Source organism: Cydia splendana, chromosome Z (assembly GCF_910591565.1).
Source record: "Cydia splendana chromosome Z, ilCydSple1.2, whole genome shotgun sequence".
NCBI classification, from domain to species: Eukaryota; Metazoa; Arthropoda; class Insecta; order Lepidoptera; family Tortricidae; genus Cydia; species Cydia splendana.
Window position 1 is genome coordinate 12,697,997 of NC_085987.1, and position 24,898 is coordinate 12,722,894.

The following is a 24,898-nucleotide window of genomic DNA, read 5'->3' on the forward strand; positions in this document are numbered from 1 at the left end:
ATACGAAATTATATGCATAGTTAAGCTCGCTATGGAGATATATGTACATCATCCGAATGCCCTACACTACACTTTAAAATAGAAGAGGGATAATTACAAGACTGACTAGCGCATCTAAGGTTCCTAAGGTAGAATTAAGTTATTGCAGTTATGGCTAATCGTAAAACATAACAGTATTACCATGTGATGAAGACTTTGCGCAACTTGAATTATAATTTCTGAAAAAAAGAGAGCCTGAATATCCAGAGAGGAAAATGGTTAGGTACTATTACGTTTCTGCGGAAAGCCGATTTCGCGCGGGGTGTTCACTTACATAGGTCTTAAACCGCCCGTCCAACAAGAAACAAAGCCATTGATTAATTCAATATCACAGTATGTATATTTCGAATGCAATAGGATGCTACGTCATGACTTTCCTCAGTTGTGCATATCGGCGTCATCGGCGCAGTGCACATGTGATGCAAGCCACATTAACCGTAACACGGAGTCGACGGCTGGCTCGGCCCGGCACGCTATCCGTCGCTCGTCGCTCCACGCCGACTTGGCCCCGCTAACTGACTCATTATGAGATTCCACTGGCGTGAGAGCCAGGCCACGTCAATCAAGCCCTGTGCCGTATCTATATATCTAATCATACCAGTGCTATTTCGTACGTCACGTTTAGGTGCCAGCGGTAAATGACTTCATCCTTGGCTCACTTTCTCCTTAGTATATTTTAGATATCCAAAACTAAGTTGTACGGTGTTTCCAGTAATCATAACGATGTACTTCATTACTCCTACTTTCCGATATGAAGGCATACACATACATTCACACAAGAATCTGGCATTTACACAGTTAATAGGCAATCCATATAAAATCAAACAAACTCTATACATGGCCTAGCTTTTAACTGTATTTCATTTTCTGTGTTGTTTTTAAATGTATAGTGAACAAAAAACTTGCCTGTTTACTTACATGAAAAAAAAACAGATCTAGCAATAAACATGATACTTCTTGTCAGTGTCATACAAATATTTATGTGTCCTAGGTGGAATATTGGTGGGAAACTTAATTCATGACAGCCCTAGCTCTCTTAGCATCAGGGTTTTCATTTTACTTACATGTTAAACTGACGATTGCATTTTCTTGCTAAACAGTAAGTACTTATTGATGGTTGATGTCTGTAATATCATTATGGACGTTAATGTATACTAGACTAATCATAACTATAAAAAATACCTCTGCCTAACGTCTTTGCGGTCACATGGTACGGCTGTACGCGAGACTGATTGTTACCACGACGCTCGTAACTGTAATGGAAAACAGCCAAATTTATCTATGTTAAGCCAAAATAAAGCAGCGCAAAAATCGAATGTAGTGCGGTTCGTGATCGATCTGATTTGATAATAGAGCAAAATATAGTGTGGGCGCATTGCGGGCGGTGCGCGCGCCGGGCGGAGCAACCGGATCTAGGACCGCGATAAATCACACGAGCCTCGCGCCCGCGCCGCCGCCGCGCCGGCCCGCTGCGGACTCTTGTCACAACTTCTACTAGGTACCTAAGGCACTATATATAATCACATCATTTTATATAAATACAAGCTATGAATAAAACAGACAATATAGTTCTAAAACGGCCTTCATAATTCGCAAATTAGTGGCGACAATAAAATGCGAATACGGAAACTCATCTTTTTTGTCGTCTTCATTTACAATCTCGTTTGTTTTGGGGTCTGTCAATACAATCAAAGTTTTGACATTATGAGAGATTAAGCCAAATGGGAGATTTCCCGGCATATCAGAATATTAATAAAGATTACAGTACTAAAACTTTCAATAGTATCTTTTTGGGTAGGTGGAATATTCATTTAAGTACAAATACCGATGAGTTTCTAAGTTCAGTAACTTAATGAACTACATAGGTAGTACAACGGTGGTATTTTTTAAATACCTTGTAAAGAAGTACTAACGACTACAATCCGTCCGTCAAGAGTGAAACTGACAAAGAAGAAATAGTAATCTATTATTAGATTAGTATACTTAGGTATTTGTTTTCACCACACCAGCCAGCTGGTTTACCAGGCTATCTTGATTATTCAAAAACTGACAAGAAAGCTGCATTTCATCCACATGTGGGGCAAAGGTGCTTTTTCAAGCAACGCTCAAGATTCCAGTTTTCAAACCACTCGCTGCGCTCGTGGTTCAATTTTGGAATCTTTCGCTTGCTTTTGGTTAAACAACAACTTTGCCAACTATAGTCTGTATCTTTAGGTATTAAAAAAAAGTAAACAAACAAATTGTACATTTTCCGGTAGTTATAACATTTATTGGTTAACCAACCAAATACCAAACCGCCTGGATTAGTCACTGTACGACCTGACTTTAACCTACATTATTTGATCATGTAATGTTTTCATCTACCCTCAACTGGCTTAAGGAGCCATTTGAGGGTAGATTTTGTTTACTTTTATTTCAATACCTAAAGATACAGAGTATAATATTTGTTAGGCGAAATATAACTGCACTGTTTAAAATGTATGTACAATGTATAAATATGCAAGGAGTAGGTACGTTAGTCAAACTTGTTTGTTTCTTTGCCGCGTCGTTGGTTTGGCTTAGAGACGTGTCGCTGCGCGCGCGCGCGGCACCGCGGCCACTGCACTCGCTTCGATTTCACTTTTATTAGCAATCCACTTAATTGGATACCACAGTTGTGGTTTTATTCGTTTTGCAGATTCATCTGCGATGCTTTTGTACTCGCAGTCTGTAAAAGGTAAATTTAAGGAGAATGTAGAGTGATGTTTTATCTTGTAAGGAATTAGTATGCTTAGTTCATTAAAATAAAGGTCATTTTTATGAATTTAATTGCGTTTTCGATCTCTCCCATCTCCTAATGCCTAAAAATTAAAGCTCTCTAGTGTCCTTATGGCTTGGTATGTTTTAAATTATGCTATTACTAACATACCGACGGAATCGAGCGCGAGGAATTCGGTCTGGTCTGAATAAGTAATTATGTAAAGGTAAATACCAAAAAGTAGCTTATTTCTAAGGCGAAGCTTTCTGCGTGCCAAATTTCATGGAAATGGTTTATTTCTTTAGCCGTGAAATGGCAACAGAAAGACAAACTTACTTGCTCATTTTTATTAATAGTATTTAGTAAGTATTATAAGATTTTACTTATTTACCTAAATATTATAAAATAACTATTTTTTGTAAGTAATTCATAAATATATTTCCGTGTAGTGTTTAGCTGTATCAATTACCCATGTAGTCACCGTATCCATGCACGACTATACATGAAGTGATTAACGCACAACGCGTATACGCATGTATGTAGAAAGATACAGTTAGGCAAGCGTAAACCGAGTAAGTAGGTAGGTACATTTTCGCAAACTTCAATTTAAGCAATGACCACAACTTAATGTCTTGCAGATAAGTTAATGAGGAAAAAAAGTAAATATGATTTTGTCGAAACATTACAATAACTTAACGACCCCTACTTACACAACAGACCGTAGCTGGCAAACCTTCGATTTGTTAAAAATGTATCATTACGAATTAAATGATTATAAGGCTGCAAATGCGTGTGTTCCGTATATGATTCATGTAAGTTAACGAATGAATTTAATTTTTATTTTATACTGTTTCCTTGTTTTATAAAGTCCGTGTTCTGAAGAAAATAGTAAGCGTTTACGTTAAAATATCATAAACCTTTAAAGTTCATCAGTTCCACTTTATCAAACGTCAGTTTCCGAGAGACGTAATTTATTATAATAAAATAGCCAGATCACTATAAATAGTAGTTAATATTTGAAGGGTCCATACGATGTCTCCCGGATGTCGTCACGTCATCTGATCCTGGCCTGACGACAATGACCAGATCGATCCAGCCGTGTTTGAGAAATTTTGGAATAATAAATATACCGACGAACTGAGAACCTACTCCCTCGAAATTTTATTAGGTACTACCTAATAAAATTTCGAGCCCCGATTCATTTTCTTAGATCCCAGATAAAAATGTTATAGGTAATAATTCAATACCGTTTAAAGTTTAGTATGCCAAAAAAAAAAACAAAATTTGGTCCTAGGTCCATGTCGTGTTAAAGTTTATATTTGTGTGATGATAAGCACAAGTTTAGAGTGTAATTAGTTTCTGTCTAAGATGTTTCCTAATCTATCTATAGATACAGACACAGATTGTCTTAATAACAACGACACTGAACTGATATTTATATGTAGACTGCAACTTGTATCAACACCTTACCTACTGAAGTTACCCAAACTAGCACCCTTACACACTTAGTAGAGCGGTAAACTACTCTTAATAGGTTACTATTTAGGATGCATAAGGTGTAACAAGGTCTATTCTATACACTAAATTATTGGGAAAAGTCTCTATCGATACTTATCGATCATTGAGGGATAAAGCGGTAGTATAGGTAGGTATAAGTTCACCTTTGGACCCTCCTAATGTATCCGTACATCTCTACTATGATCGTGGAATCTACTGTGAACTAAAGTATTTATTTTAGTTCACAGTAGATTACTGCAGACTTTTTTTGATACAACCGTTCGATTTCAGACGAAGGTCATACGCCCGTACTTATCGGGTAAAGTACGGCTTACATTTATTTATTTATACCTTAAAACCACACTTTTAAGTCAAGAGCTCGATCCAATAACATTAATGAATTTTTCGTATCTTCCGTATACAGTACAGTATAGTCAGATATTGTGGATACAAGGATTACACATTTCAGTGGTTAACATTGAATGCATACATGTTATTGCGATTCGTTAACGAATGAAACAAACGGAACAAATACCGAAACTGAAAATGTATGTGTGTGTGTGTGTGTGTGTGTGTGTGTGTGTGTGCGTGTGTGTTAGTGTGTAGTACATACATATTAACCCCCTTATTCATAAAATTTTACTAGCCTCAGTTAATTATTTTTTTATTTATTTATTTAAACTTTATTGCACAAACAGAAAAAATTACAAATGACGGACTTAATGCCAACAGGCATTCTCTACCAGTCAACCAGTGGGTCAAACAGAGACATAAATGTTGGTGTAGGAGAGATTTATAACTTAATGGTACCTACTGGGACAAAATTCTTAGATCAAACTGTCAGACTTATTTCAAAGACTTGGTCATTATCTCACTCTTTTATCCCTTTCTTACAAATACATTAGTGAAAATAATAGATAAAGACAAACAATTAATAGCGTATTGATACTTGTAGCGCGTTTATCAATAACGCCATAAGTGCCATAATTCCATAAATTTAATTAATAAGAACTAGCCACTGGATTTTGTGTTCTTACATATAGCTCACGCACTTAAACTATCTAGGAAGTAATTATTTGTTTAATTTCCGCGTCCAAGTGTCACTAGAAGGTCGGTCGTTTGAAATGCTTTTAATGCAGTTTAAGCCTATAGGTAAGTAAATTTTATATTTACCTATACATATAAATATACTCGTACGAGTATCTGTATTATAATTATGTAAGTATGTACATTCATACTCTCTTATGTATAAACTTTAAGTGATATGGTATTTTAATGTAATTTACTAATTATTGACTTTTAATATTTTATTTGATAATCAGAACGTCACATATACAGTGTGTAAATCCAATACGGGCAATAAATTAAACCAGTTATAGAATTTATCCGTGTAATCATTAATTAAGAAGTTTTTTTTAAGTTACACTTAATTATGACCCCGAAATTATTTTTTGAAAATTTACCGTAACATTACGAGACATAATATTTAATATAACATAGGCAAATATACATTGATAAAATTTTGGGCAGAAAAGGGGTTTCAATCGATGTGTGGAAGAGCGGCACCGTCGTCAAACCCAAGCCACCTGGCAGTGGACTTAAAGCGATGGCGTGTGCCTCGGATGCACATACGAGACATAAGTAACAAAACCGGGCAAGTGCGAGTCGGACTCGCACACGAAGGATTCCGTACCATTATCTATAAAAACGGTCACCCATCCAAGTACTGATACTGACCCCGCCCGACGTTGCTTAACTTCGGTCAAAAATCACGTTTGTTGTATGGGAGCCCCACTTAAATCTTTATTTTATTCTGTTTTTAGTATTTGTTGTTATAGCGGCAACAGAAATACATCATCTGTGAAAATTTCAGCTGTCTAGCTATCACAGATCACGAGATACAGCCTGGTGACAGACGGACGGACGGACAGCGGAGTCTTAGTAATAGGGTCCCGTTTTACCCTATGGGTACGGAACCCTAATAACATGACATTAGCTTTTTATAGTAACTGCAAACAAGCGTTAACAGTTACTTTAAAAAGCTCGTATCTCGTAACTTGTGTGTTGCTTTACATTGCGGGCTGAATTATTTTGTATGGTTATTATTTTCATTGTATTTCTAAGCAAAATTTATTTCAATAGGTATACTATACATCTTATTTGGGTCCTATACTAACCACCGTTTAAATATTCGCCCGTATTGGATTTACACGCTGTAGAGATAGAGATGCGTGATAACTAGTGACCGATATACCTAATATAGCTATTGGTTTTATCAATGTGTGTATTAGTATCGGTACCTAGAGGTTAGCCTTAAAATTTTGCGATAAAATAGTGACTTACATTAGCAAGTTATACATTAGTGTAATTAAATGATAAATGTGGTGATGGACCGGAACCGTGTATACAGTAAGTCGATCATGACTTTCACTGGCACTCTATCATTGAATATTCCAACAAACAAGAAACCAGTTTTAAAATTTTAACATGTATTTTTTTACCACGTCTCAGTTCTATGCTACATTAGACGGTAACTTAATGATCTTACATTAATTTTCTTATCGTCTTTGGGTGAATAGGCATTTTATTTAGATCTAAGTATAACTTGTTTGGTAATTAATCAAAGTTAAATAATTACAAAAGTGGACGTTTTGCATAATGAATGATTTACGCAATCATGACGGCGCAATTTTAATAAGTAGATATTTTTAAACATAGGTACGTTAATAAATTGTAATATCAATAGAAGTACTGGCTACGTAGGTAGTGGGAAGGGTATGGGATGAAATACATAAGTAGTGAAATACGGGACTATTTATCTAAGCTTTGCGTTCGGGAGGCTGATAACTCGAAGGGAATAAAACATACTATATTTTCTTTATTACATTGACTTTTAATCATAGAACAACACCTTTCAGTCACGAATGTTAAGGTTTATTATTCAGCCTATTCAGTAGAGTAATTTACCAGCTTAAGGTGTCCCACGTTTGGGCAAAAGTTTCTATTAACAGCTAAACATCAACAATCTACTTTTAACACCAAATACCAAAATATAGTAAAATTGGAAAGGAAATAGATATATACAGATGTAGTCCATAATTATTTTCCATCGTTTTTTCACGGAAACGTACGAACATGTCTTGCTATTTCAGTCAGTCTTGGTACAAAAAGTACTGAGGTTGACTGAAGTAGCATGACAAATACGAACGTTTCCGAGAAAATACGATGGAAAACAATTATGCACTACATGTATACCTACATGTACATATTAGGTACTAGTGTAAACATTACTCACAGCATGGAAGACAAACAAAAGTAAGTAGTGTCTAATTCTAAGCGGGCCGACCTCGTTGTGGAGCGAGACTGACGGCAACCTAATTTTAAATTTTACACAAACCATTTACAAAAACACTAACTGTGATTCAGATAGGTAGGTATTTCCCGGGCGTACACTATTTATTACGTTATTTATGCTTGTACAATGCATACGAGTACGAAATGAATAATGATAGACTCCAGTGCTGGCGATTTAGAAATAGGAGCGTGATCATAGATTAATTGAGCTATTTTAAATGTATAATGTTTAGGCATATTAACTGTCTTTTTGTATCTCTCAGTTGCTCAAAGGTTGGCTAGAAGGGATCCCTTATAGGGATAAGTTCGCCTTTTACACACATTGTATATATTTAGCCTATAAATATTTTATATTTTACCTTAGTTCTGATGTTTAACTTACTTGAATACTATTGGGTCCGTTTTTAGGGTTGAGTATCTCAAAAGGAGAAAAGCCTAAATGTATGAAGGATAATTTATATGTCCGTCAGTTGTCGGTAGTGCCTCAAGAATCGTGAAAGAATAGTTGAGTTTAATATCAATTGTCCAGGTCAAAAATACGTCCGTTAATGCAGCATATACTTATCATAGAAAATCCTACATATCCAAAACCTATGGTACTTTCGGAAGTACAAATATGCAATTTGACATGATGTATAAGTATACATAGGACATACCTAAGTATGTCTTATAGCACGAGTAAATTTGTAACCATAAATTTAACATGTAGGTAAAGGTACCTAATGTTTTACTTAGCTCCGTATATTTGTTTATTTAAATAAATTCTTGTAAACAATATTCCATAATTACATTTAATCAGGTAAAGTCTAGACTAGACAAAAGTAATAAATATCTTTTTCACTTCTCATGCTCAAAAAGTGCACCTTTATGTCGTGCGTAGACGACATAAAATCGCATTTTATGCTCTAGAGCATAAAAGTAAAATTTTCTTCTAAGACTAAGGTAATCGGTCTCAACAGCCAAACAGTTAAAACATATTGCACAATTTTACTGAGCAATAAAATTGTGTAGATGACAAAACTTGTTATATTATTTTATTTTTGCTACAATTTATTAGAAATCCGTATTTTCTGTCATTAAATTTAGTAAATCTCATAAAATAGGAGTCGATTATCGTTCAAAAATGCTCCGAAATGTTTGACTTGGCAGAAAACCAAGCGTCTGAAACTCTGATCACATGTTGAAAATTAAAAAAAAAATTAAAGAGTTAGTTGGCGGGAATTGGTTATGTATTATGTTCTTTCGCTTTACGACAATTTCGTCGTGTAAATTGCCGTAAAAATATAATCTTATTTTCCTCGCAATCGAAGTGAAAAGCAGAGTGTACAACAAGGGCATAAATGTCCATTTTTACCCTCGTCTACTATTAGGTCATTACCTATGAAATTGGCGTTTTGTTCGGAGAATTTCAACGAAACACGAATTTCCATACAATTAATTTTGCGGATATTTTTTTGATGGCTAATTCAAACCAAACAAATTTTTTCCAGTAATTTTTGACACCTTTAAGGTATGTTTTCAATATCTCCATTTCTTGAAAATTGGTACCATTAGAAAAATATAAGTAATTTTAATACTCGAACCGACAGCACATGAAAAGACCTATTTTCAAGGCTTAATTCTGAACACTTAACAATAAAAAATAACAATTAATTGTATGTAAAATCGTTGTTTATTGAGTGCACTGTAGTTTTATTGTAATTGTGTATGTACTTTTGTAAAAAAAAAAAACTAGGATCAGACTTATATCTATGAACAAAAACGCCAATTTCATAGGTAAGGACCTAATATTTTGGTCTTCGCTTCGCTCAGACCAAAAAATTGCCTCGGGTAAAAATGGGTCACTTTATGCCCTTGTTGTACAATCTACTATACTTTAATTTACTTACTGACATTGAAGCAAATTGTTAAGACCTAGTATAACATCGATTATTTTTAATGCGACAAATATTTAAAACGTTGTGCTAACTATATAATAATATTGTCATTGCTAATGCCGGAAATATTACCACTATACCTATACTTGTCAATTATGTAAGCCCTATTAAATAATTTAGTCAACTTAAAGGTGGTTTAAACGCCTATTTTTGGACAATAGAAATATGAACAAGTTATGATATGTAAATTACAATTTAAATTTAATTAAACTATAGGTATCCTTTAGCCGGCCAGAAGCCTATAAAAAGATCTCCCTTTCTATTCTAATTAGAATCTTTATTTAGACAAATCAACATTGCCCTAGTCTTGGCAAGATTTTATATCGGGGCGGCTTGAGGTTATAACAATGGTTTATAATTATTTGACCTCTTTGTTTCACACATTTTCGCTGTGAGGATTACCCAGTTTTGTTTCAATATTGTAATGTAAGGGTATAATTATAAAAGTCTATAAAAGGCAGCAGGTACCTAGGTGAAATGTGTGGTATCTACCAATTTTGTATTATTCAAGAATTAGGTAGGTACTAAGAGTTTGTGATAAGTTTATTTTAGGTACTACTAATCATACAGTTTATAGTGTTACGAGTACCTACTAACATTAAAGTTTCTGGCACTGCGTTATAGAAATCGAAAAGTACTACTCTATTTATGTAGTAATAACTAGTTTTTATGTTGCTGGATTCGTCGATCTAGGAACTCAAAACAAAAACGGCCGTTTTAACTTTGGACGCATAGATTGACGAATCCAGCAACATAAAAACTAGTTTGATGTATTCACAAGGTACTTAAATACACAAAACAGTTGTTACGACGCGGCCCCTTTTTTTAAATATCTGTCGTTAAATTTAAATAATCACGATTATTTAGCAGTGGCGCTAGTGTGCACGTTGGTGGGCTCTTAAACATAATTTTTAATATACAATTAAACATCCCTGTCATCACTGTTAAACAGGGTCCTGGTAGGATACATGTTTGTTGCACCTTCATTTGTTTAATTAAGTTCAGTTATAATTATAAAGCTTGTTTTAATTAAGCACCTATCTACTTATGTAGCAACATTTTTTAACTAAAGCAGTTTTCTCGGGTATTTTCCATATATCTATCATTAATTTAGTAGATATGAAATTACTTTGTTTGAAATGAAGTCGTGCCGAATACATGTTAATTTGTTGCGGAATCCGAGAGCAATAACCGACTCCGGTGCTAGCGGTATTCGGTGGTTTCTTCGGCTCTAATATTCGACAAAAACAACCGTCCACCAATATGGCATGAGTGTGTGTGTGTATGTGTTTTTGTCCACGCCCACCGAAACGGTCATCTTTCCCAGTAGTTGCGTATATTTCAACATATGACCATAGTGGTAATGTTAGTCACGCCTCAGCATCAAACAGCAACACGTCCTTTAATTTTTAAATACGCACATGGCAATTTTGATAGCCCACGCAGTGCAAGTTTATTTATACGTCATAATTTCATAGAAGTTTGACGTTTAAAATGACACTTGCACTGCGTGGGCTATTAAAATCGCTGCAGATTTTCTTGGTCTAACTCTAACAATTTTTTTACTGATTAATGTTTGTTTTCATTCATACTAAAATGGAAACGAAAATGTTTCATGATATTTTAACCTTAACAGATTTTGTAATCAGAATACCACTGCTGATGACTGCGCATTCTTTATGCATTGTGGCCATACCGACACATTGTCATAAGCAGTCATGAAATCAAGTCGAATGGAGCCGTTAGACTATCGGTCACTAGGTAACAGCGGCGACCGTTATGATATATTACATCATTCAGATTGTCCTTGGTACTAGGAAAGGTACCGGAGCATACGAAGACCAAGCGGGTAACAAGGTCCATTATTAAAAAAAATAGAAGTATTTTGTAGGGTTCCGTACCCATAGGGTAAAACGGGACCCTATTACTAAGACTCCGCTGTCCGTCCGTCCGTCCGTCCGTCCGTCACCAGGCTGTATCTCACGAACCGTGATAGCTAGACAGTTGAAATTTTCACAGATGATGTATTTCTGTTGCCGCTATAACAACAAATACTAAAAACAGAATAAAATAAAGATTTAAGTGGGGCTCCCATACAACAAAAGTGATTTTTGACCGAAGTTAAGCAACGTCGGGCGGGGTCAGTACTTGGATGGGTAACCGTTTTTTTTGCCGTTTATTGCATTATGGTACGGAACCCTTCGTGTGCGAGTCCGACTCGCACTTGCCCGGTTTTTTTTTTTTACTAGATTGTATCTCCTAATTCGCTAAATGGTTTAACGGCACCGTGTACGTTTGTACATATACCTACGTAATCCGGTATACCTATATTTTAAAGATACAATAACATGGTAATGTCCTATCACGGCTATCACTTCAAATGCGCGCCGCTTATTGTTATTAATTGTTCTTAAAATAAATCTGACTTGAATTGTATTTTCTATTAATTTCTAAGTGCTCAAGTTTCTTATTAAATTATTGGGAACAGTATACTGCTGTTACCTACAATACAGACCATGTATAAAATGCATAAATATTGGCAGTGGTTAACAGCTCATTTTACAATTTCCGTAGGGAATGACTTTGGGGCACCTTCGCTATTCCTGAGTACAGATGTAGTGCATGATTATTTTCCATCGTATTTTAACGGAAACCTGTCTTGCTATTTCAGTCAGTTTCGGTACAATAAGTACTGAGGTTGACCGAAGTAGCATGACAAAAGCAGGTATAAGTACCTATAATAATAAACAATATAATTGGCGCAGGGATGTGACGACCCCATCGCCCGCTGGTTTTACCAGTGCAATCAGTCAACGTAGGGCAGCTTGTGGCGAGCTGTTGGGGATTAGCGACCTCACGTACCCGAGTGCCCCTGGGGACTTCTGTTACCCGCAAGGAGGGTGGGTGGGACAGGATTCTCTGCCTCTGGCTTGCCTTAGCCGGCCGACCAGAGTAGAGTCGTTAGAGCTATAAGCTCCAGGGGTGGAAGTGAAATATGCATAAGACGCGAGTTGGCACAGTGGCTGTTAACAGCCACTGGGTAGAAAGCGGCGCACACCTCTCGACACCCCTGAGCCGCTCACACCGGTGTTGCCCTTGAGCCATCCTAGATGTCACTTTTTGTGGGGGCCCATCTTGTGAGGGCGAGTCACCGTCTGCCGGAAATAAAATTGGATACCATTCTATTAGGCAGGCGTCCGGTTTTTTTATCCCATAGCTCAGTACTTAGTCCATCGCTTTCACACAATAACCTAGTTCATCAACTCTCAATAGTCCTTACACCCTGGCGGGTGCTGCCTCTGCGTGCGTCCCATGACACGGGCAAGGGCAGCATCCGCTCGGTGTACCCCTTACATTTCATTAAAGTGTCAAAAGGGCCTCTACGTGTTGGCTACGGCTCCGCGCACGCCTCCCAAAGGTCCGGAACACCATTGTTCCGTGATGGGAAAGACAAACAATATAATATATACATACCATTTTATTACCCATAGCCAAAATATTTAGTCCATCGATATCATCCAATAGTAGCATCAAATAGACGGCCAAAGTGGCCAAATATGTATGAAATAAGGATGTGTTCCGATATATTTGGTCGCTTCGTTCCTCACTATCTATTGATGCTGACTGTACATTGCTGCTCGGTAAATTAAAAGAAATAATTACGGGGTCATTAATTAAGTGTAACTTAAAAAACTTCTTAATTAATAATTAGACAGATAAATTCTATATCTGGTTTAATTTACTGACCGTATTGGATTTACACACTGTATAGCTGGACAGAATAAGTAGTTCGTCACTACTTCGGTTACGATTAGAGTAACAAACGAATACTTGACAGCCACGCGTCACACATAGTATTACAGTGTTGGTTGGACTGAATCAAGGCCAAAGGTTAATTGTGACGCTACGTGGCAAGGACAAGTACTTTCTATCTATCCAGGAGAGCGCGCCATCCATGGTCGGGTGAACACGAGGCTTCCGCATAGTGCTACCTTTAGCGCGAGGGGTCAAGGTTTGCTCAACTCTTAACTAAATGTAAAGCAGAATCTATGTATGTAGTCACTCTCGTGTTTCCCACTTCGAAACTGGACGACATGTGTCGCTTGAATCTTGTTAGGGTTCCGTACCCAAAGGGTAAAACGGGACCCTATTATTACTAAGACTCCGCTGTCCGTCCGTCTGTCACCAGGCTGTATCTCACGAACCTAGACAGTTGAAATTTTCACAGATGATGTATTTCTGTTGTCGCTATAACAACAAATACTAAAAAGTACGGAACCCTCGGTGGGCGAGTCCGACTCGCACTTGTCCGGTTTTTTTTAAATAGGTACCTGTTTAGAACTATCGTTCACTGTATTATTAATGTTATTCTCATGATAAAAGGCTATGTATGTAAAGCAATCATTTTATGAAGTTAATATTCCTCACAATTCAATTTTAACAACCTAGTTAAAGCCACGTCTAAGGTAACTCTGTATGTTGTCTGTTGCAAGTACCACAACAAACGTCATATTATCATAGAGTTAGACCAAGAAAAGCCTGCAGCGATTTTGATAGCCCACGCCCATTATTTTAATACGTCATAATTTCATAGAAGTTTGACGTTTAAAATAACAGTCGCACTGCGTGGGCTATCAAAATCGCCGTAGACTTTTCTTGGTCTAACTCTAGAAATTTTACGTTTATGCTGACATTTCCACGCTTTGTCTATAACTTAGTCCGACTCCATTGTTAACAAACAAATTATCTATCAATATCGCACAAATTCGTGAAATGAAACTGATTTTTTTACATTTAATATACGAAAGCACTCCTACTCGAATATTAATATGTATGTATAGCGAGTAGCGTCAAGCAGTCCGCAACTTTATGACCCGCGGGCGCGGGCGCGGGCGTATCAAGATAATAAGCAACTCCAGATGCACTTCGGATATCATCACACGCATAGCCATGGCTAAAAAAGCTTTCAAGTCTTTCAACACCAAAAAACACCTATGTATACTCAAAGCAAAGTTATCCCGAAAGATCAGAAAGCGATTTATCAAGATCTACGTCTGGAGTATAGCGTTATATGGAAGCGAAACGTAGACATTAACCCAGCGTAATAAAGACAAATTGAGCGATTTTGAAATGTGGACGACGTATCGAGATATATAGTCATTTTTTTTTATTTTTTCAATATAAAACAAATCGACTAAACCCAATAGTAAGCTCAAGAAGGCTCGTGTTGTAGGCACTAGGAACTCAGACATCGATATAATATACTTAATACTTAAACACATAGAAAACAAACACCCATGACTCAGGAACTAATATCTGTGTTCATTTGTTCAATGCTAATCGCACAAATAAATGCTCTTACCAGTATTTGAACCCCTAGGTTCAAGTCGGCTTCATCGGCTAGGCCAGATCAGTCGTCGACATGTTTATTAATTTATTATTAATAATTACTAATAACAAATCATTCTAAATACAGTTCACTCTGCAGTTTGGATTTAGAAATAAAATACCGGTTAAATCATTATTCATACAATAGTTGTCGACCTAGATCAGGCAGTCCTTACATCGTAGCTTTTGTATGGAAAGCTTTATTTTATGTTACAACTTTTTTCAACAGATTTTCATATAAAAAATATATCTCTACATAAATACAAACGTTTAATAAGTTTATTTTCTATCAATATTAGGGATATAAACTGATAAGTTGATAGGTATATGAAACTCAGTGAAAGGGAATAGAATAGAGTAGTATAACAAGAGAAAATAACATGTCACAATATGTACCCACTAAAAGAGGTACCCCGCCTAAAACGGTGAGCATACCAATAAGAATGTGATAATAATAGAAGAAGGCCTGACTATCGACATTTCAGAGGCAGCCCGCTCGTCACTATGACTGCGTCTTTATTACTTATATGCCTTAGAAAGGCACGTAGCGACATCTACTTTAGTAGGAGTACTATACCATCATTAACTTAGCAAAGACGCTACCGCATACATACAGACGGACGGACAGACAGACAAACGGACAGTGGAGTCTTAGTAATAGGGTCCCGTTTTTACCCTTTGGGTACGGAACCCTAAAAATGTTGCTCGTAATCATCATGTTGGGTATATTTACACTCTTAACTTACCAACCCGTTTTAGACTCACCTCCCTTACTTAGGAATTACGTAACATAAAACTTGTCATACCATGGAACATGTGACTCTTAAGAATATTTCTATTTTAAGTAGCAACGTGTAGTTGACTATATTTACTTTACTAAGTGCGAAAAGAAACAGAAGAAAAAGAAAAAGTGCGAAAACATGGTCGCCCTAAATCTACTTGGCGCCGCGCGCCGTTCTGGGAGCGAGAGCTGGGTACTGGGAGCTGGGGCTGCCAAGGACCGGAGTCAGTGGAGAAAAAGATTCGAGCCCTACACCCCAGCAGGGGGTAACAGGATGCAAAGAAGAAAAAGAAGTGTGAAAAGAGCTTATTAACTTTATATCTTATTAGTTATTAGATAGGTTTAAAGTTTATAAGCGCTTTTGCAGTATGTCCGGCTTTGAAATGACAAGTCGTGATAGATTCTACAGCACCTCTGTTTAATGTATATATGTAAAGGTATTACATACACCGGGATTGGTCGGGTTTCGATAGCTGAGCTCCGAGCGTGTGGAACGGAGCTCGCAAGTTACGTAACGCGGCAGATCACGGCTCAGCCTCCAAGTCACCATGCATGTATACACATATACCACTTCTATAGACTATTGATTGCGAACTTGAGCTGCAAACAATAAGCCTGATGCCCTCCGCCGCGGCCCCCGCCGCTGTCTAATAATACCTCCTATTCCGCAGACTGTTAGCTCTGGCAAATAGCATTGTGTCTATTATTTACCCAATTTAATTGTACGACAAGCAGGAAAGGATAAACTTATTGGATAAAAAAATGTTTAGTAAATAGACCCGAGCAAATGAGGCAAGAATTACTTTCATAGATAACTACATTAGGTGGTACAGTCAGCTGCAGAGAAAAGGTACCCCCTGCATAGAAATGTGTATGCAAAGATTGCTAGAGCCCTGCAAGAGCACTGCAAACAAGAGAAAAACTAACTAAGTACCTAAATACGAGTCTGATCATAAGAATCAATGGGGATATTGGGGATACATTGGTACCTACTTATGCGAGCCAGAGACTAGCTATAGGTAGGAATGATATTACCTTTTAGTAATAAATAGTACGTACAGTCAGCAGCAGAAGTTGCTAAGCGGGCGAGGTGTTCAAAATGATCTTGACGCGACTTTATTGTTAACAGAATAAGAGCGTGTTAAGGTAATTTTGAACACCTCGCCCGCTTATCAACTTCTGCTGCTGACTGTACGTACAATTGAAAGTATGGTGATAGGAATGAAATTCAATGCCTATTATAAGGAACTGCAATATTATCAATGCCATTCTTAATGTTAGCGTCATGCCCGCGAGACGCAGAACACAGAACACAGAACGAGATAAATAGGTAAGTAAACTAATTTTTTATTCAGTTGCTCAAGACGTGGTAATTTTACGTAGCTGTTTAGCGTACGCGTAGTTCGTTTTTGCCAACTTGCTTTTTACTTTTCCAATTTCCATAATCCATACGTCTACCGAGCTGACTCAGGAGGCTGAGTCCAGAGTTAAGGTGGGATCAGACGGTTCATTTTGTGTTCATTATCGCGTTTCATTATTCATCTTTCACTCAAAGTGACACGTGTGAACATAAAATGAACCACAAGTGAAAAATGAATTCATTAGTGAAATAATCCAACAGTGTTGGATACTTTCATTCGGCATCTTTCACTCGCACTCCGAATGAACAAAAAATGAACAGTGTGAACACAGAGTGAATGTTCATTCCGATTTTTCATATTTTTCTCATATCGTACAGGAAAAGCCTACTACCTATCTACTTCTTGGAAAAAGCAGGATATGGTAGTTGTCGGTATTCGGTGAAAATATTCCAGAGTTCCAAAACAATCGCCATTAGCAAGGTATCGCAAAAAAAATTGATGATTTATTCGGCTAGGTACTTACATATACTGCGGCGGTAGCACGGTCGCATTTTTATCGCCTGTTACCATGCCTGTCAAGTTCTTATAAGTGTGTAAGTGCGAAAGTGACGGGCATAGTGACAGGCTGACAGGCAATAAAAATTGAACCAACTTCATTCGACGCCATAGTGAAAGAAAATAAAAAGCGAATAATCTTAGCACCAGCAACGTGTGAACATGGAATGAAAGAAAATAGTGTAGTAAATAAAGGTAGTGGACCCCGCAGTAATTCCTCTGCCAGAAAAAACTTTACAATATGATAAAGTATCAATTAATAAAAAGTATTGTATAAATATCCAAAGAATAATAATAGGTGTATTTAAAGTCTTAAATCGTTAATATTTTTACGGAAAAATGCTCCGTTCAAACTTTCGTCTTCACCGGAAATATTCATGTAACGTATTGCAACAATACATGAAAAATCAAAAAAAAATATCCCAGCAGAAATACCAATAACTTATTTGGTAAAAAAATTTTGGACGGAGGAATTACTCGGTTAAATATATAAACAGATTTGTATTTTTACGTATAAATACCTAACTTAGGAGTGCTTTTAGGGTTCCGTACCTCAAAACGAAAAATCGGAACCCTTTACAAATAGCCAAAAAATGACCATTCCCACCTGTATCTCCCAAACTATTGGGTCTAAAATTTAGAAAAAAATACACAAAATAGTTCTTTACCTATAGATGACAGGAAAACCTATTAGAAATGTGCAGTCAAGCGTGAGTCGGAATTATGTACGGAACCCTAGAAACGCGAGTCAGACTCGCACTTGGGCGGTTTTTTTTTGGATATTTATATGTTAGTTTCGGCTCATACTATACAATAACCAAGCAAAATTTCATCGACTGAGGAATTATGCATGGGTCTCCATACAACAACTTGCTTCGTTTACTACACTAAAAATGAACCATTCACTCAAGCGAACATTCATTCGAGTGAACTAGCTGGTTTGTTAGTGCACGACACCTTGCATTTTGTGACCATGCGCTGAAACTTGGCACAGTTGAATGTTAGCTGGTCTTGAGCAGATACAGACCGGGAGCCGTCGAGAGCTACCTCTCATTTAGTGGGGGGAGGGGGGAAGTTCGACGCTGCGGCGCTTCACTTGGAGCAACATTTCTCTAAAACTATACCTATTAGGGCATGTAATATATCATTTTCGATAAATTGAGGATGAGGGATCTATTCTTAGAACAAAAACAATGCACTTTCTAACAAAAAAAAAGAATAAAGTATAAAAGACTAAAAAACGTATTTTAGATTTTTTTATAATTACCAATTTTTTTTAGAGTGTAGCAGCAATCTGAAAACATAAAATACAATCGTAAAGCTACACTTATTACGTTTAAGAAAATATATAGATTATTATACAAATCTGTTGATAAATGGGAGATAAAAAATAATATTAAGCGTGGGTCAGAGATAGAAAATAATATTGCGATCACTCAATGCAAAATATTATTAACATACATCGGGGTTTTCGGTGCGGGAATGTTTTACACTAGCCAAATAACAGGTAAAAACTGTAAAAAACGATACTAATTTAACATTTCTAAGCACATTTGGACCTTACTACCTACGTTTAATTCATAGTTTCGTAATTATTTTACAATAAACAAAGTTATAAATACACGAAATCATTCCCGCACCGAAAACCCCGATGTATGATTATTAAGGTGGGAAAGTTACTAATAATTTGTTCTACAATAGTTTATTTTTTAGTTTATCGTAAATAACACGTAAACGGTAGCCCACAGCAAAAAAATATCTTTTACGTAAATAATCTGTTTCAGATTTCTTATAAAATAAGTGCTACTTTTTTTCGCTAGGATCAATATAAAAAAAAATATTGAAGGGAGAAAATAAACTCTAAGGTCCCCTTTTTTAGTCATTCGTAAATAACTCGTAAACGATGGTCAATAGCAAAAAATGTTTTATTACATGAATAATTTACATAAAATTTCCTACAAAAAAGGTTATTCAAACTTTTTCGCTAGGATCAATATCCCTCATCCTCAATTTATCCGAAAATGATATATTACATGCCCTAATAGGTATAGTTTTAGAGAAATGTTGCTCCAAGTGAAGCGCCGCAGCGTCGAACTTCCCCCCTCCCCCCACTAAATGAGAGGTGGCTCTCGACGGCTCCCGGTCTGTATCTGCTCAAGACCAGCTAACATTCAACTGTGCCAAGTTTCAGCGCATAGTCTCAAAGTGCAAGGTCCCCATACAACGGTGTGCACTAACAAACCAGCTAAACCAAACCGTCTGATCCCACCTTTAGGAATGTTAGGATGTTAATGAAATTTATATATTTTTGCCATTTATTACGTAGATATTAAAATCTTTATCACATGTACAATATACCTACTAGTATAGTAGGTAGCAAGCCAACTTTTAGCAGTAGAAAACGGCGCGAAATTCTAAAATGGTATGTATGGGAGATGAATTCTTCGCGCCTACATTTTTCAAAATTGACGCATATTTCTACTGGCCAAGCTGGCTTTTGCCAAATTGTCAATTTACTTGTGTTATTATAAATAAAATATTAATATAACACAATATTTCACAAGTAAGTTTTCGATTAATTGGTTGAACAGAACGACATTGCCACGTAGAGTCGTAGACTGTCCGAAAAATTAACCCTTAAAAATTAAACCGACGCCCGCTATTTTCACTTAATTTTCAATTCCTCTTAAATTTACGTATGTGAGAATTTTCGTATAAAAATGAGTGTTTTAAGGGTTCCGTAGCCAACTCCGTCCGTCTGTCTGCCCGTCCTGGCTTAGATCACTGCCCGTTGGTGCTAGAGAGCTGCAATTCGCTTCAACTCAATGATTTGTGTTGTGATAGCCCCCATTCAAAGCCTATTATGACAGACAGGTAGCTACGGAATCCTACACTGAGCATGGCCCGACATGCTCTTGGCCGGTTTTATATTTATCATCGCTAAACGTAATTAATAAATAATAATATACTGCTGAATCAACAATATCATCTAAGTTCAAGGGAAAATTCGTAACCTTAGGTGTAATATTTGTTGAAATGTACGTAACGTAACCAATATTTGTTTTAACTATGATTTTTTCGCGTATCTATTGAAAACGTATTCTGTGTTCAAGTGACTTGTCCCGGGTCATAAAATGCATCTAGAAATAAGTACACTCAGCATCAATAGTAGCGGATAAAACAACGCTCCAAATGTATCTGCCACCCTGGAATAGGTACTCTTCAAAATAGAGATATCGTACAGTTCTTGTCCAAAAGTATGTATTATATGCATTACTATATATAACTAGTGACGTTGACGTCACAACTCAAATTAGTAGATAATTTCTATGAAATTATTTCCGATTTCTTTTTTCCTAAAAGCTAGTGCTGTATTTCGTACATACAAACAACATACATATGTACATTTCGTAGGTATACACCCCCTATTTATAAACAAAATTTGAATAACTGACTAGAGTCAGGCCAACGTAACTCTGCGGCGATTTTGATAGAACAGAGTGTGCAAGTTAAATGCTAAATATTTCTTCCTTTTTTATTGTGGGACGTACCACATTACAATCTATAAATGGTATGTACATAAGTGTCCAAGTGTTATTTGATCTTATTCTGTTCTATCAAAATCGCGCCAGAGTTAGCTTGGAACGACTCTATTTTTGATGATAATTACATATTATATAACATAAGTATTTACTGCTAGCAGGATAGAACGGAACCAAAACGTAAGAAATGTTTCTATTTCTAACTACATCAGGCTAATTTAATCAAATTTCACCAATCCAAGCGCGCGCCAGTGCGATACGAAAATGATGGTATCCACGTATGAAATAACTTTGTTAGCAATTTCATTTATGTTCTCCAATACCTATGTATAACATCGTTCGTACATTTCCAAAACGATGCAACTAGTTACGTGTGCCGCCAGACTCCGAATGACGTCATACGTATTTTACGAGTAGGTGCATTTTACGTTTTCTATTAAAAGTTTTTTATTTTTCGTTATTTTGGTTGAATGATAAAAGTCCCTAATGGCTGGTACCTACAAGTGAGCACCTTCATCACAAAGCTTTTATATGTATTTATTAATAAGCACCTATATAGAAAATTATATCTAATAAGCAATCCAGGCATTGTTCACCTACCAGACGCTAGGTCCGGCTTAGCTTGTGTCAAAGCTAAGAAACTTTTAAATTGAGTCTAAGAGGTAGGTACTTCCGGTTGCACCAATCCATAAATAACGTTCGCTAAAATTTGATTATAGAGTATATTATCTCAGTTCACTGACGAGTTAGGTACCTACCTAAATTACGGTTCATGGAACCGGACCTTAGAGTAAGTAGGAAGTGATCAGGTATTTCGGAAAATAACTATTATACACACTTAAAAACATCGAAAGAGATCTACCTAATCTATTAAAATCATTAATGATAGGTGATGCCAATGAAGGACTATACATTATTACATAAACTTAATATACTATATTTCTTAGTATAGGTATGTACTTAGTTGCTAAGACAAATCTAATATAATGAAATAACTAAGTTAAGAACTGTAAAAAAAAGTTATGTAAACTTACCTTAACTTGACGGTCAAAACGATCCAAGCCACAATCTAAATTCGGGTTAACACTCCAGTGACATCAGCACGAGTTCATAACACTTGGTCTCTACTGTAGACAACCGGGCCCCAAAATATATAAGTCTATTGACACAAAGAGTGTAGTTGGGGGTTGGTTACAAGTCCTCGAGGTCCAGGGTGGTTCTGCAGGGCAGCGGCTGTATGAGTGGCCGGGTCTCCGGGTCGGGGTGGCGGCGGCGCACGACTGTGGCGGTCCTGCGTCCGGCCGCACGACGCGCCTCACAACGGTAAACTGGCGGCCCCGGCCCGCGCCAACACAGCCTCTCCCTCGCTTGTATGAGTGCCTTCAACCTCCCTCCAAACAAATAGTACCGTACGCTGCGTTTGTGTCTTGGTAACTTTTATTATACTTTTAATAGTGTAGCCCCTCGTCTTTGCGTGTGTGCATTATTGCACCAACACAGGCACACCGCAAGACGTGATGATGCCTTCTTGGTCGTGTGGGTATCTGTATCTGAGTAGGTAAAGTATGCGTGCTTTGATCTTATGATTCGGTATGCACGGCCGCGCGGCCGCACATAGCGCAACTACCACGCTATGTTTTACCTCTATATATCTGGCCAATAATGTGATTTGGCGTTTGTGCAATAGTACTACACACTGGGTCGGTCGTGCCTTAACTAGATCATAGGCCTTTATACAACAACTATTTTTATACGACAGATTCAGAATTATTTTATTTGCCAGAATACTTAAAAACAACATATAGTACAGTCACCTGCAATAATATATTACACAACGTAGGCCGCAAAAATATATGACACGATCTTATTTGTAGAGCCATAAGAGCGTGTCACATATTTTTGCGGCCTTCGAAGAGTAACATACTATTGCAGGTGACTGTACAGGGTGTTAAGGTACAGTACTTACAGTGGCGGCGCGTCAAACATATCCCTAGACAAGCCGGCTAATTTGGCTTACATATTTCTTTTACAACTCTGCTCAAACGTCCAAAAACAGGCAAGCCAATGGGAATCGGCTTTTATGGACGCGCCGCCACTGAGTACTTAGGTGGTAAAATCAGTCGGTGAACGACATGCAAAAATTATATGTATAGGTACCTAACTAATACGAAAATGTTACATTATTTTTAATATAGATATTAAATTTAAAATTAAATAAGTGCATTCCCATTACCAAGGAGGTTTTGGGATTATACAGAGCAACTTTTACTATGGCACCAACACCGAAATCGCGAAAAGAAAAGTTTACCCTCCCATAGAAAATGGACCGGCCAAAATGTATGAATCGTCCAAATTTTATTTCATGATTTCGGGGTTGGTCTCATGATGGCAACGGGAATGCACTTTTTTTAGCACAATTTAAAGTCCATAAATTCCTAAATATTATAAAAAGCAATTTTCACTGAGCCATTTAGTGATCACTTTTGCAAATTTATTACATTCCCGTTGCCTCATGTCTTCAGGAAGGTTGTTATATAAAACAATGGACATGAGTATTATACTCATTTTTAGGGTTCCGTACCCAAAGGGTAAAAACGGGACCTTATTACTAAGACTCCACTGTCCGTCTGTCATTCTGTATATCCGTCTGTCTGTCTGTCACCAGGCTGTATCTCATCTCATGAACCGTGATAATTAGACAGTTGAAATTTTCACATGATGTATTTCTGTTGCCGCTAAATATAACAACAAATACTAATAACAGAATAAAATAAATATTTAAGTGGGGCTCCCATACAACAAACGTAAACGTGATTTTTTTGCCGTTTTTTGTGTAAGTAATGGTACGGAACCCTTCGTGCGCAAGTCTGACTCGCACTTGGCCGGTTTTGCGATAGATCGCAATACGACAAGGAGGTTGGTACAGAAGGCCCATGTATTGAGCTCGATGGTTACCTGCAAAAACATCAGACCTGCATCTAAACAGTTCAGGATGGCTGCTTAAAAAGAGGATGTTTCTTATAATTTAAGTCTCAATATCTGGGAGACCGAGCTTTGCTCGGAAAACATATAAAAACTCAAAAATGTGCGTTTTTCCTGAGACAAGACCTAGCTAGATCGATTATAGCCCCCGAAAACCCCCATATAGCAAATTTCATCGAAATCGTTAGAGCCGTTTCCGAGATTCCCGTAATATATATGTATATAACTAAACAAGAATTGCTCGTAATCAACGGCACATTTATTAGACTACCGTAACGTGAGGCTATTTCGGATCCATCAACTTTTTTGTTCTGTAGGTATTTTTTAGGGTTCCGTACCTCAAAAGGAAAAAACGGAAGCCTTATAGGATCACTTTGTTGTCTTCACTGTACTTTGTCACTTCCAAAAGTGAGATAGAGCTAACGACCTACACGATCAAATTTATTAAGCCGTTCAGAAAGTATGTAACAAAGCAGTCAAAAACACGTGAAATTTGTGTCATAATGTCCTCTTCCAAAGTTTCAACTCGTTTTAATCGTAAAAATATTAGTTCTAGATACAAACTGTCAATCTCCTCTCAATTTTCAAAAAGTCAGTCATAACATTTTCGTTCTTAATACAAAAGTTTCAGCACCTTTTAAGCCCCCTCAGAAGATGAGTTTTCAAAAACACTGAAAGTGCATCTCTTGTTTTCTAACTATGTGACTTTTTCCGAAGTTCTAATT

At 36.9% G+C, this 24,898-nt stretch overlaps 1 protein-coding gene across 2 annotated transcripts in view; it reads right to left on the reverse strand.

Moving 5' to 3' along the window:
* Positions 1–22,875, reverse strand: part of LOC134804460 (zinc finger and BTB domain-containing protein 5) — a 75,992-nt gene extending 53,117 nt beyond the window's left edge. Inside the window, exons 1-2 of one of the 2 annotated variants that reach the window (XM_063777508.1) lie at positions 22,226–22,875; positions 1,222–1,292 (exon numbers count right to left, since the gene is read on the reverse strand). The gene's annotated coding sequence lies outside the window, so the exon portion shown is untranslated. The remainder of the gene's footprint in view (positions 1–1,221; positions 1,293–22,225) is intronic. The other variant, XM_063777507.1, reaches the window with a different exon arrangement.
* Positions 22,876–24,898: the final 2,023 nt, after the last annotated feature.